The sequence below is a fragment of the Phocoena sinus genome, chromosome 2, assembly GCF_008692025.1.
Source record: "Phocoena sinus isolate mPhoSin1 chromosome 2, mPhoSin1.pri, whole genome shotgun sequence".
Lineage (NCBI taxonomy): Eukaryota > Metazoa > Chordata > Mammalia > Artiodactyla > Phocoenidae > Phocoena > Phocoena sinus.
Genome location: NC_045764.1, coordinates 60,827,232 through 60,839,823, shown reverse-complemented (window position 1 = coordinate 60,839,823; position 12,592 = coordinate 60,827,232).

Sequence of the window (12,592 nt, the reverse complement as noted above, 5' to 3'; positions counted from 1 at the left end):
AGTGTCACTCTCAGTCAATTAACAAATGTGTGTTTAATACCTGCCGTCGGTCAGGTACTGTGCCAGGCCCAGGAGATACCAAAATGACCAAGACTGAGTTGGTCCCTGCCCTTCAGGAGCTTACAGCCCAACTGTGGTAGGAAAGACAAAAGGTAGATGCTGTAGCTGAGTGCAGACTAGTACCAGGGAGCTCAGGTGGCTGGGTAGAGAATGAGACAGGTGGAGCTGCTGAAGTTACAGTGTTGGGGAACTCCTCTCCCAGGAGGTGACATTTGAATCTAGGCCTAAATGATGAGAAGGAGCCAGTTACAAGGACGGGGGGACCAACCATTTCTAGTGGGTGTAAAGAGAGGCTTTGTGTGAGTGGTAGACAGAAGGCCAGGAGGAGGGGGAACAGAGGGAGATGGGGTCACTGAGGCAGGTGGGATACACAGGCCTGTAGGCCAAAATGAGTAGTTTGGATTTTACCTCCATTGCAGATGAAGGTTTTTTTTTTTTTTTCAGATGAAGGTTTTTAAACAGTTGTGACATAACTGAATTTGAGCTGTAGAGAGAGCACACTGGCTACTGGGTAGAGAACTGAATTTAGCCAAGCAAGCATGGAGGTCAGGAGGCCAGTAAGCAGCACTTGCACTCAGGTTGTGGCAGTGGACGTGGTAGGAAGGGCGGGATTTGGGATATAGTCTGGAAAGAAAACCAAGAGGGCTTATTGTTCTTAAAAGGGGGAAGTCAGCAAGAATTATACACACGTGCAAGTCTAGCCCCCAGCGAAGACTTTCCCCTTGAGGTTATTGGAACTGAAAAGGGAATAGCTTTCTCCCATGTAATTTGTTATTATTTAAGGCCTAGAGGGGGAAACTGAGATTATGGAGGTGAAATAACTCACCCAGGCCACCATCTAAGTCATCTTGAGGACCAATGCTTCTCACCGCCCACTTGGAGACACCTGTAGGAGAGGGCTTCTTCAGCCATTTGTGGCAGGAAGGAGAAGCTGACCTGAGAGGGTGACAAAGTCATGTATCAGTGGGACTCACATGTGCCAGGAGGCAGAAACTGCAGTCACAGGAGACTCTAAAGCTCTGGGGGGTGGCAAACCTCTTCTCCATCACTACAAGGTCCCTGGGGCTCAGCTCTGGGTTGCAGGAAGCACATCAGAGTGATTAGGGTTTTAGGCTCTGGAGCTAGATGGCTTGGGTCTAAATCCTGACTCAGCTACATGCTGGCTCTGTGGCCTGGGTGGAGTTATTTCACCTCCACATGTCTCAGTTTTCCCCTCTGTAAAATGTGGCTAATAATAGTATCTACCTCATAAGATTGTTATAGTTAGTTAAGGGAGTCAATCCACGTCGGATGATTAGAATAATACCTGGCACAGACCAAGTCCTCAAAAATGTTGTTTTGTTAGTATTTAACTTCTTATTACAAGACAACTTTTCCCCGACTTCCCTGGTGGTCCGGTGGTTAAGACTCCGCGCTTCCACTGTGGAGGGCACAAGTTCCATCCCTGGTCAGGGAAGTTCCGCATGCCACGTGGTGCAGCCGAAAAAAAACAAACAAACATAAAACCAAGATAACCTTTCCCTTACTGATTTACTTACATCATAAATAAATCAATAAATCAACCTCTAGGTGAGCCCAAGAGAATCTCTTCCCTGCGGATAAAACTGCTTGCCCAGATTAAAGGGCTTGAAGCAGCTCATCCAGGTTGTGTACATCCAGAAGGCGATGGGGCCAGGATTTTAATCCAGGCCCTATTGATTCCAAAGTCCTAATCTTTACCCTATTGGACATTGCCTGTTCTATATTTTAAGAGGTCTAGTTTCACTTCTGATTTTCAGCTGGTGAGCTGAATGGGTGAACTGGCTTATCTCTACATTGCCCCTCTGTGCTGGGAAGAGTCACAGCCCCAGATGGGGGCGGGAGGAAGGCTATCCTCTGGAAACTTCCCCAGGGCCAGGTAGTTGGAGCCCATTCTCAGATGCCAAGACCAAACTTTCACAGCTTTCATCTTGAGTCAGGGGTGGGGATGCTGGGCCAGGCAAAGCACCTCTAATTTCTTCTCTGTCTCTTTGTAAGTGCAGACTGCACTTTTTTTTATTTCCTGTCCTCCAAATCAGGAACTTTCAGGGCAGAAATTAGAGGCCATCTGATTCAGCCTCCTCTTATTACAGAGAGGAGATGGAGTGAGGCTCAGAGCAGGAGAGGGATGTGCCCCAAGTCACAGGGCCAGTCATCTGCAGAGCTAAGACTCCACTTCACTTTCTTTTTTGCCCACCCTTCCCTGCAGCTGGTCCAACCTCTGCCCCTCAGCTGTTGGCAGATGATCTAACATTTCAGTGGTGGTTGCTCTGTGCCAAGGGCTGGGCTATAGGCACAAGGCTCATGCTTCTCATAGTGTGACACCCCGACCAGCAGCACCAACATCACCTGGGACCTTGTTTGAAATGCAAATTCTGGAATTCCCTTGCAGTCCAGTGGTTAAGACTCCAAGCTTTCACTGCCGAGAATCCCACAAGCTGTGCAGCGTGGCCAGAAAGAAAAAAAAGCAAATTCTCAGGCCCATTCCAGATCTCTTGAATCAGAAACTCAGAGGGAATGGGCAGTATCTGTTCTCACAAGCTCTCCTGGTGATTCCGATGTCTGCTCAAGTTTGAGAATCACTGCTCTAAGCCATAGGTGTGTGGAACTTGGAGACAGAGGGACCTAGGTTCAAACTGCCTCCATCACTTACTAACTCTGTGACTTGGGCAAGTTATTGTCCCTGAACTTCAGTTTCCTCATCTATAAAATGGTCGTAATAATAGTACCCACAGGGGTTATTGTGAGGACTCCATGAGATAGCACGAAGCGTGGTGAGTAGAAGCACCCAGTCAGGGACAGCCTATCTCGGGTTTAGTGCTTTCAGCCAGCAACTGTAGCCAGCTAATAATGAATAACACTATTGTTTCCTTTGTGTTTATTTTTACCTGTTTGCTCCAAATGCAACTGCTTTTCCACTTACGGTAGTGATACAAAAAGTTTTGTGGAAAGAGAAAATGATAAAATCCACATTCTTCAATTCAGCCCTGACTACAGATTAAAGCAGAGCCACAGCTATGAGCTTCAGCTAGCAGCTCCAATGAAAAACCTTCAGAGGGACTTCCCTGGCAGTCCAGTGGTTAAGACACTGTGCTTCCACTGCAGGGGGCATGGGTTCGATCCCTGGTCCGGGAACTAAGATCCCACATGCCACACAGTGTGGCCAAAAAATAGAAAAAGAAAAAGAGAAAAGGAAAGAAAAGAAAAACCTTGAGAGAACAAACAGTGTCAACACAGATACACCCAGGAGGCAGGGCCCTGACCTCAGATAAGGATGAAAACCCACAAAATGCCCAAGTCCAATTGAAGGACAATGTTCAAAATGCCTGAAACTATCAACTCCTCAAAACTATCAACTTCATCAAAATCAAGGCAAGTTTGGACTTCCCTGGTGGCCCAGTGGTTAAGAATCCGCCTGCCAACGCTGGGGACACGGGTTCAAGCCCTGGTCTGGGAAGATCCCACATGCCTCGGAGCAACTAAGCCCGTGTGCCACAGCTACTGAGACTGTGCTCTAGAGCCTGCAGGTCACAACTACTGAGCCCATGTGCCACAACTACTGAAGCCGACGCACCTAGAGCCCATGCTCTGCAACAAGAGGAGTCACTGCAATGAGAAACCTGCGCACCACAATGAAGAGTAGTCCTCGCTTGCTGCAACTAGAGAAAGCCTGCGCGCAGCAGCGAAGACCAATGCAGACAAAAATGAATAAAATAAATAAATTTATTAAAAAAATAAAATAAAGGCAAGTTTGAGAAACTGCAAAAGCTAAGAAAAGCCTAAGGAGACATGGCAGCTAAATATAATGTATCCTGGATAGGCTCCCAGAACAGAAAAAAGATATTGGGTAAAAAATGAGGAAATCTGAATAAATAAAGTATGGACTTTAGTTTATAATAGTGTGTCACTACTGGTTCATTAACTGTGACAAATGTACCATACTGACCTGAGATGTTAATAATAAAGGAAACTGGATGTGGGATACATGGGAACACTGTACTATCATCCCAGTTTTTCTGTAAATCTAAAACTACTCTCAAATAAAAGTTATATTAAGAAATAACTAGAGCTTCCCCGGTGGTGCAGTGGTTAAGAATCCGTCTGCCAATGCAGGGGACACGGGTTCGAGCCCTGGTCTGGGAAGTTCCCACATGCCACAGAGCAACAAAGCCCGTGTGCCACAACTACTGAGCCTGCGCTCTAGAGCCCGCAATTCACAACTACTGGAGCCCACGTGACTAGAGCCCATGCTCTGCAACAAGAGAATCCACCACAATGAGAAGCCCACGCACCGCAACGAAGAGTAGCCCCCGCTCACCACAACTAGAGAAAGCCCGCGCACAACAAAGAAGACCCAACGCAGCCAAAAATAAATTAATTAAATAAATAAATTAATTTTAAAAAAAGAAATAAGTAGAACTGAAAAAAAAAAACTAGGACTGAAGCTATAACGTAGAAGAAAACACAAGGGAAAATCTTTATGACATTGAATTTGCCAATGATATCTTGATTATGACACCAAAAGCACAGGCAACAAAAGAAAAAAGGAGATAAATTGGGCTTCATCAAAATTAAAAATTTTTGTGCATCAAGGGACACTGTCAGGAGTTCCTGGCAGTCCAATGGTTAGGACTCTGCGCTTTCACTGCCGGGGGCCCAGGTTTGAGGCCTGGTTGGGGAACTAAGGTCTCGCACGCCGCTTGGAGTGGCCAAAGCAAGCAAACAAAAAACCCAAAAACAACAACAACAAAAATGGACACTATCAAGAGTGAACAGAGGGACTTCCCTGGTGGCGCAGTGGTTAAGAATCCGCCTGCCAATGCAGGGGACACGGGTTCATGCCCTGGTCCGGGAAGATCTCACATACCATGGAGCAACTAAGTCCGTGCGCCACAGCTACTGAAGCCTGCGTGCCACAACTACTGAAGCCCGCGCACCTAGAGCCCATGTTCTGAAACAAGAGAAGCCACCGCAGTGAGAAGCCTGTGCACTGCAACGAGGAGTAGCTTCCGCTAGCTGCAACTAAAGAAAGCCTGCATGCGGCAACGAAGACTCAATGCAGCCAAAAATAAATAATAAAAAAAATAAATTTATAAAAAATTAAAAAAATAAAAGGACTTGGATAGACTTTTTTAGTTTTATTTTAATTTTTTATTTGGATAGACATTTTTAAATTATTTATTTATTTATTTGGCTGCATCAGGTCCTTGTTGTGGCAGGCAGGATCTTTAGTTTTAGCATATGGGATGCTGACCAGGGCTGAACCCCAACTCTCTGCACTGGGAGCACAGAGTCTTAGCCACTGGACCACCAGAGAAGTCCCTTGAATAGACATTTCTCCAAAGAAGATATACAAATGGCCAATAGCTCATAAAAAGATGCTCATCACTAATCATTAGGGAAAGACAAATCAAAACTACAGCAAGATACCACTTCACACCCATTAGGATGGCTATTATTAAAAAACAAACAAACAAAACAAAACTCCGTATTGGTGAGGATGTGGAGAAATTGGAACCCATATGCATTGCTGGTGGGAATATAAAATGGTGTAGCCACTATGGAAAACAGTATGGTGGTTCCTCAAAAAATTAAGCATAGGGCTTCCCTGGTGGCTCAGTGGTTGGGAGTCCGCCTGCCGATGCAGGGGACACGGGTTCGTGCCCCGGTCGGGGAAGATCCCACATGCTGCAGAGCAGCTGGGCCCGTGAGCCATGGCCGCTGAGCCTGCGCGTCCGGAGCCTGTGTTCCACAGCGGGAGAGGCCACAACAGTGAGAGGCCCGCGTACCGCAAAAAAAAAAAAAAAAAAAAAATTAAGCATAAAATTACCATGTGATCAAAAAAATTCCACTTCTGGGTATATACCCCAAGTAATGCAAAGCAGAGACTCAAAAAGATATTTGTACACACAGGTTCATAGCAACATTATTCACAATAGCCGAAAGGTGAAAGCATTCAAGTGTCCATAGAGAGATAAATGGATAAACAAAATGTGGTGTATGCATACTACATACTATGGAATATTATTCAGTCTTAAAAAGGAAGAAAATTCTGAGACATCTTACAATGTGGATTGAGGACATTTTGCTAAATAAGCCAGTCACAAAAGACAAATACTGTATGATTCCACTTATATGAGGTAATTTGTTATACTGTGATTTCTAGTAAGAAATATGCATTTGGTTTTATTCCTGTTTCTGGCACAGAGCTCCTAAAAGCCTTGGGATTTCCTATATGAGTAGAGTGATAAAGATGTCTTTTGCTATTTGTAGCAAGCTCCCTTTCAGCCACACCTGAATTTAAGTTAGTGAGGTAATTTTTAGAAAGCCCCTAAGGATGGGCTGGTTGCAAGGGGAACCAATGTGAGATTGGAGGGTTTTAATTTTTTTTTTTTTTTTTTGGCAGCACGTGGGATCTTAGTCCCTGACCAGGAATCAAACCCACGCCCCCTGCATTTGAAGGGGAGTCAACCACTGGACCGCCAGGGAAGTCCCAGAGGGTTTAAATTTTTAGTCTAATGCCCTCCCCTCACCTCCAGGGAGGGGAGAGGGGCTGGAGGTTGACTTAATCATAATCCTCAATTATGCCTATGTAATGAAGCCTCCATTAAAAATCTTAAAACTGGGCTTCCCTGGTGGCGCAGTGGTTGAGAGTCCGCCTGCCGATGCAGGGGACACGGGTTCGTGCCCCGGTGTGGGAGGATCCCACATGCCGCGGAGCGGCTGGGCCCGTGAGCCATGGCCACTGAGCCTGCGCGTCCGGAGCCTGTTGCTCCGCAACGGGAGAGGCCACAACAGTGAGAGGCCCGCGTACCGCAAAAAAAAAAAAAAAAAAAAAATCTTAAAACTACCAACCAGGTTTGGAAAGCACCTGAGCTGCTGAAAATGTGGAGGTGCTGGGAGGGTGGCATACCTAAAGAGGTCATGGAAGCTCAGTGCCCCTGCCCCCATACCTTGCCCTATGCTTCTCTTCTATTTTGCTGTTCCTGAGTTATATCCTTTTGTTTGTTTATTTATTTTAAAAATTCTATTTATTGATTGATTGATTTTTGGCTGCATTTGGTCTTCGTTGCTGTGTGCAGGCTTTCTCTAGTTGCGGCGGGAGCTACTCATCCTTGCGGTGCATGGGCTTTTTATTGCTGCGGCTTCTCTTGTTGCGGAGCACGGGATCTAGGCGCGCAGGCTTCAGTAGTTGCAGCATGCCGGCTCAGTAGTTGTGGCTCACGGGCTCTAGAGCGCAGGCTCAGTATTTGAGGCACACGGGCTTAGTTGCTCCGCAGCATGTGGAATCTTCCCAGACCAGGGATCGATCCCGTGTGCCCTGCATTGGCAGGCGGATTCTTAACCACTGCGCCACTAGGGAAGTCCCACATCCTTTTATAATAAACTGGCAATCTAATAAGTAGGCCGTTTTCCTGAGTTCTGTGAATGGCTTTAGCAAATTAGCCAGGAAGGGGGGTCATGGGAACCTCTGATTTATAGCCAGCCCATCCAAAAGCATGCATAATAACCTAGATTTTTAATTGGCACCTGAAATTGTGATGGGGCAGAGTAAAGGGACAAAGTAGGTAATTAAATAGTTAACTCCACTAGGGATTGTAAGTAGAGAAAAAAGCTTGGGAGACCCCTGTAAGTTAATGATCATTCAGAAAAGCAGGTTTGCTTAACCACAAAACCAAGTAGGCTTGCTTAGCAACAAACCATGCAACAGAAGCATGAGACATGGCCCCAAACAATAAAACGGTGGTGGCATGAAACCCACATCCTGCCAAGTGAGCTCAGTAAGTGAATGACCCCTAAGATATGCTCTCTGCACACATAAAAAACAATAATTTATGGAAAGGTGGCATTTCAAAGTGAAAGACCCTCATAGTACTGAGACTTGAAATAATTTTTCCATAGTGCCATGACAGTCCCAGCCTGACCGTGTAGGGACAAGAAAACTCCCCTGCCCAACCTGGAGGAGAAGCTGATGATGGAAGTTTGATGTCTGCTCAAGAATGAGGAAGAAAATGGTCTTTTCCCCCTCCCCACTTTTCCTTTGATTATAAAACTGTAGCTCACTGTGTTCTCAGGGCATGGCACCCACCCGCCCGCTTGTAAGCTTCACAAGCGTCCTATTCTAATAAATCACGTCTTATCCATCACTTTGTCTCTCGCTGAATTCTTTCTGTGCTGAGACATAAAGGACCGGAGCTCTTCAGAGCCCCCCGAAACGACACTTAGCGGTTTCAGTTGGGGAGGGGAGATGCAGTCCTGTGGGACTGAACCCTTAACCTGTGGGATCTGACATTATCTCTAGATAGATTAGTGTCAGAACTGAATTGAATTGTAGACAACCAGTTGTGTTGCAGAACTGCTTGATGTGTGAAAACCGCCACACACATTTGGTGACCGGAAGTGTCAGAAGTGAAGTAAGTATTCTGTGAGTAGCGTTGTAGTAGAGTAGAGAAGAGACACAGAAGAGTTTTTCTTTACATACCTAGAGTAGCAATGTTCATAGTAGATGTTCACCCTTCAAGTAGGAGGGTGATTGCCAGGGGCTGCGGGGAGGGGAAATGGAGAGATATTGTTTAATGGGTACAGAGTTTCAGTTGGGGATGATGAAAAAGTTCTGGAGATGGATGGTGGTGACGGTTACACAACACTGTGAATGTCCTTAATGCCACTGAACTGTACACTTAAACGGTTAAAATGGTAAAATTTTATGTATGTGTTATCTCAATAAAAAAAGAAATGGAAAATGCTTGAAGTGTATTTTTCTTTGATTATAATTTAAAAAATCAATGTTACCTTGAAGCTGCTTTCTTATTCGATATATGCTTATTCATTTTCCTATTTTCATGAAAATGGCCTGGCTAGTTTGTCAGGAAGTTCTCTGGAGACATTTTAATATTAAAAGCTTATTGAAATTAACATGACATTGTAAATCAACTATATTTGAATAAAAAAAAAAAGCTTATAGTTATCTCCTGTGGAATGTATCCTTCATTTAGAGCAGGTATTAGTAGGTGTTTGTTAATGGGGAAATATTGATATGTTAACCTATGTTGACTGAAATAAAAATGCACAACGTGAGAGCTGAGTTTGTTTTATTTGGGGATTTAGGACTGTAGCCAAGCAGACAGCCTCTCAGATAACTCCAAGGAATTGCTCCTAAAAGGTAGTGGCAAGGGTGGGCAGCACATATGTGATTTTGGAGAAGGGGTACATGCAATTAAGCACACATCTTGGTAGAAGGCTACTGCTAGTCACAAGGAACAAATACCTTAGTTAATGCTTTTAGTGTTTTTCTAAATGAGGGAAGGTGCAAGAAATTAGTTTCATAAAATTTTCTCCTGAAAATATCTAACTATCTGAAGGCCTGTTCTGCCAGTTTTCCCAGAGCACGGAGTGCCTCATGCCTCATCGCCACTCTGAACTCCTTTTAGGGTGTGTTGAAGGTCAGCGACCGCAGTGACTAATGACTCAATCCTTGTAGAGCCAGATGGTGAGCGACATTCTTCAGCTGACATCCACCTGCTATGACTTCAGTGCTTTTATTCTGTAATTTCACTGGTGTAGAATATATTTCGATTCACTTTTAAGTCCAAAGGCGTCAAGGTGATTTGTCTTGCCTTCTCTCTTAGACCTGAATGTGCGATTCTAGAAGATTAACATCCTTAAAGCTTTTCCCTGGGCAGTTTCCTTTTAAAATAAACTTAAGTTGAAAGAAAAGAAAGATAACGTAAAGAAAATGATTGAGAAAATAATAGTTGTGAGAGTTAGCCAAATGCAAAGTAGGGGGGTTCAGTCAACATAAGATTGTCCTCATTTCTGACAGCACTTGCAAATTCACAGGGCTCCCCAAACCACCCTCAGCTTTGATAACTCACTAGAAAGACTCACTGAAAGTTGTTATTCTCAGTTATGGGAAAGGGAAAAGATCTGATTAAAGTCACCCAAGGGAAGAAGCCCAGACTGAAAAGCTTCCATCGTCCTCTCCCTGTGGGGTCAGGACAGCATTCCTCTGCCAGCATCCGTGGATGACTATATGCATGGAGTGCTGCCACCCAGAGAAGATCACTGGGCCAGAGTCTTTATTGGGGCTCCATTACACAGAAATGGTTAAGTGTCCACCTGGGGGCAGTTTTCAGCCCCCTCAAGAAGCCCAGCTGCTGCCCCAAAGTTCCCACCCTCCACCACATTGTGAGTGTGGCTCAGAGCCCTACCCTTAGTCACATTGTCGTTATCTGACTGCCCCAAGGACCCCAGGCAAACAAAGACACTCCTAACAGACATGATATTCCAAAGGTTTAGGGATTACCTCCCAGAAGAAAGGGCGATGACCTTTTGGGGCAATGTTAAATTCTTTACTATACTATAATACTAGTGGGAAGCGGCTATGGCAAATGGTGTGATAATGGTTCAGAATGACCAGACCTTGGGAAACACAGCATGAGGCCTGGCTGGGCTGGCCAAGCCCAGAGCTGAACCCAGGGATGTAAGTAGCCAGCTTACTGTAGCCTCTGTCCTCTCAGGATAGGGACCGTGCCTCCTCTGCACCCATTTCTCCCTTGCTTTGAGAGCACCATGCCTATCACCAGGGCTGGAGCTAAGGAGAGGCAAATGGAGTGAAACAGGAGGCAAGCGGGCGGGGCACAACGTTTGAAAGAATGACATAGCCTGAGGACATGACATAATCTGATTAGAACCAAATGTGTCCAAGATGGCAGACAAGTCGACCTGCACTAGATCTTGAGCCTCAGTATATGCTCACTGTAACACATCAGCAAGCTAAATGGCACCCCACAGGCGCTGTGACAGTTCCAAGACCCACCATAAGGATCAGAAAGTGGAGGTGGCCCAATTCCTGGAAGTCCCCGCCCCTTCCTGAGATAGTTGGAATACTCCTCCCACTCATTAGCCTATGAAATTACCCACCCCTATGAAAGTGGCAGGGGAGTGGGGGGTGGTGGTGGTGGGATGAATTGGGAGATTGGGATTGACATGTATACACTAATATGTATAAAATGGATAACTAATAAGAACCTGCTGTATAAAAAAATAAATAAAATTAAATTAAAAAAAAAAAAGAAATTACCCACCCCTATAAAAACTGACAACCCATACCTTGGTGCCTTTTCTCACCTTCTGAGATGGCCCACACTCTGACTGTGGAGTGTGTTTCTCTCTAAATAAATCCACTCCTCACCTATCACTTTGTCTCTCACTGAATTCTTTCTGCCATGAGACATCAAGAGCCTGAGCTTCATTAAGTCCTGAAACCAGGTGTGTGATCTCAGTTGGAAGACCGTGGGTTTTGGCTGGGTTCGAGTCCCGGCACATGGGTTCAAGTCCCAATCTGAAGTGTACAGTTTTAGGACCTAGGGTGCAAAATTTAAGGAGGTGCTCATTCTTGGGGTCTGACAAGTGCCCTAGGTACCTCCCTTGCCTCACCTTGATCCCAGCCTAGCTGGTCACAACAAAGAGGCTGAATTTGAAGCAGTTATTAATTACCTACTGTATGCAGGGCCTCATCCTGGGGGCCATGGTGGTGATATAGCTAGTTTTCCATTGTGCCTGAGCCACTCTCTTGGGTAGTCATACCCACCACAGGCAACTTGAGAGTAATATTAAAATGTTATGCAGGTTAATTGCTGCTGCTGAAGGATGAGACAAATGCATCCCAGCCAAGTTGCCACAGTTACCCCAGCCAAGGCATCCTAGACGAGCTGACAGCCAGCCACCCTACCCCCAGACTTAAGGGCAAGCACAGTCAAGGTCAGCAGAGTCATTAATCCAGCACACATTCAATCACAAACTCTACGTGAGCCCAGCAAAGATCTGAAGTGCCCAGCTGACCTGCAAATTCATGAGCTAAATAAATGCTTATTGTTTTAGCTCTTGAGTTTTGGGTTGGGTTTGTTACACACCATTACTTATTTATTTATTTATTTTATTTTTTGCGGTACGCGGGCTTCTCACTGTTGTGGCCTCTCCCGTTGTGGAGCACAGGCTCCGGACGCGCAGGCTCAGCGGCCATGGCTCACGGGCCCAGCCGCTCTGCGGCATGTGGGATCCTCTCGGACCAGGGCACGAACCCGCGTCCCCTAGCATTGGCAGGCAGATTCTTAACCATTGCGCCACCAGGGAAGCCCCTATTGGTACTGTTTTATGTTTTATTTAACTGTTAACTTTTTGAGTCCTTAACTATCTTGCTACAATAATTTTTAGTAGTTGAGCTTCATCATAAGGCTATCTAGTAATTTAATCAGTCCCTTGTGGATACATTTTCAATTTTTCTGTTATATTCTATTATAAACACAGTGATGAAGAGCCTTGTAGTTAATTTTTTGCAAATATCCATAATTAATTTAAGCTGAATTCTTGAAAGTGGCAGTTCTAGGTCAAAGGGTATATAATGTATGTTTCTAAGGTTCTTGATACATGTTGTAAAACTGCTCTCCTGAAAGGTACCAATTTGCCCTGCTGCCCACTGTGTTTACATTGTTTTAATCCATTAGGCTTTTTT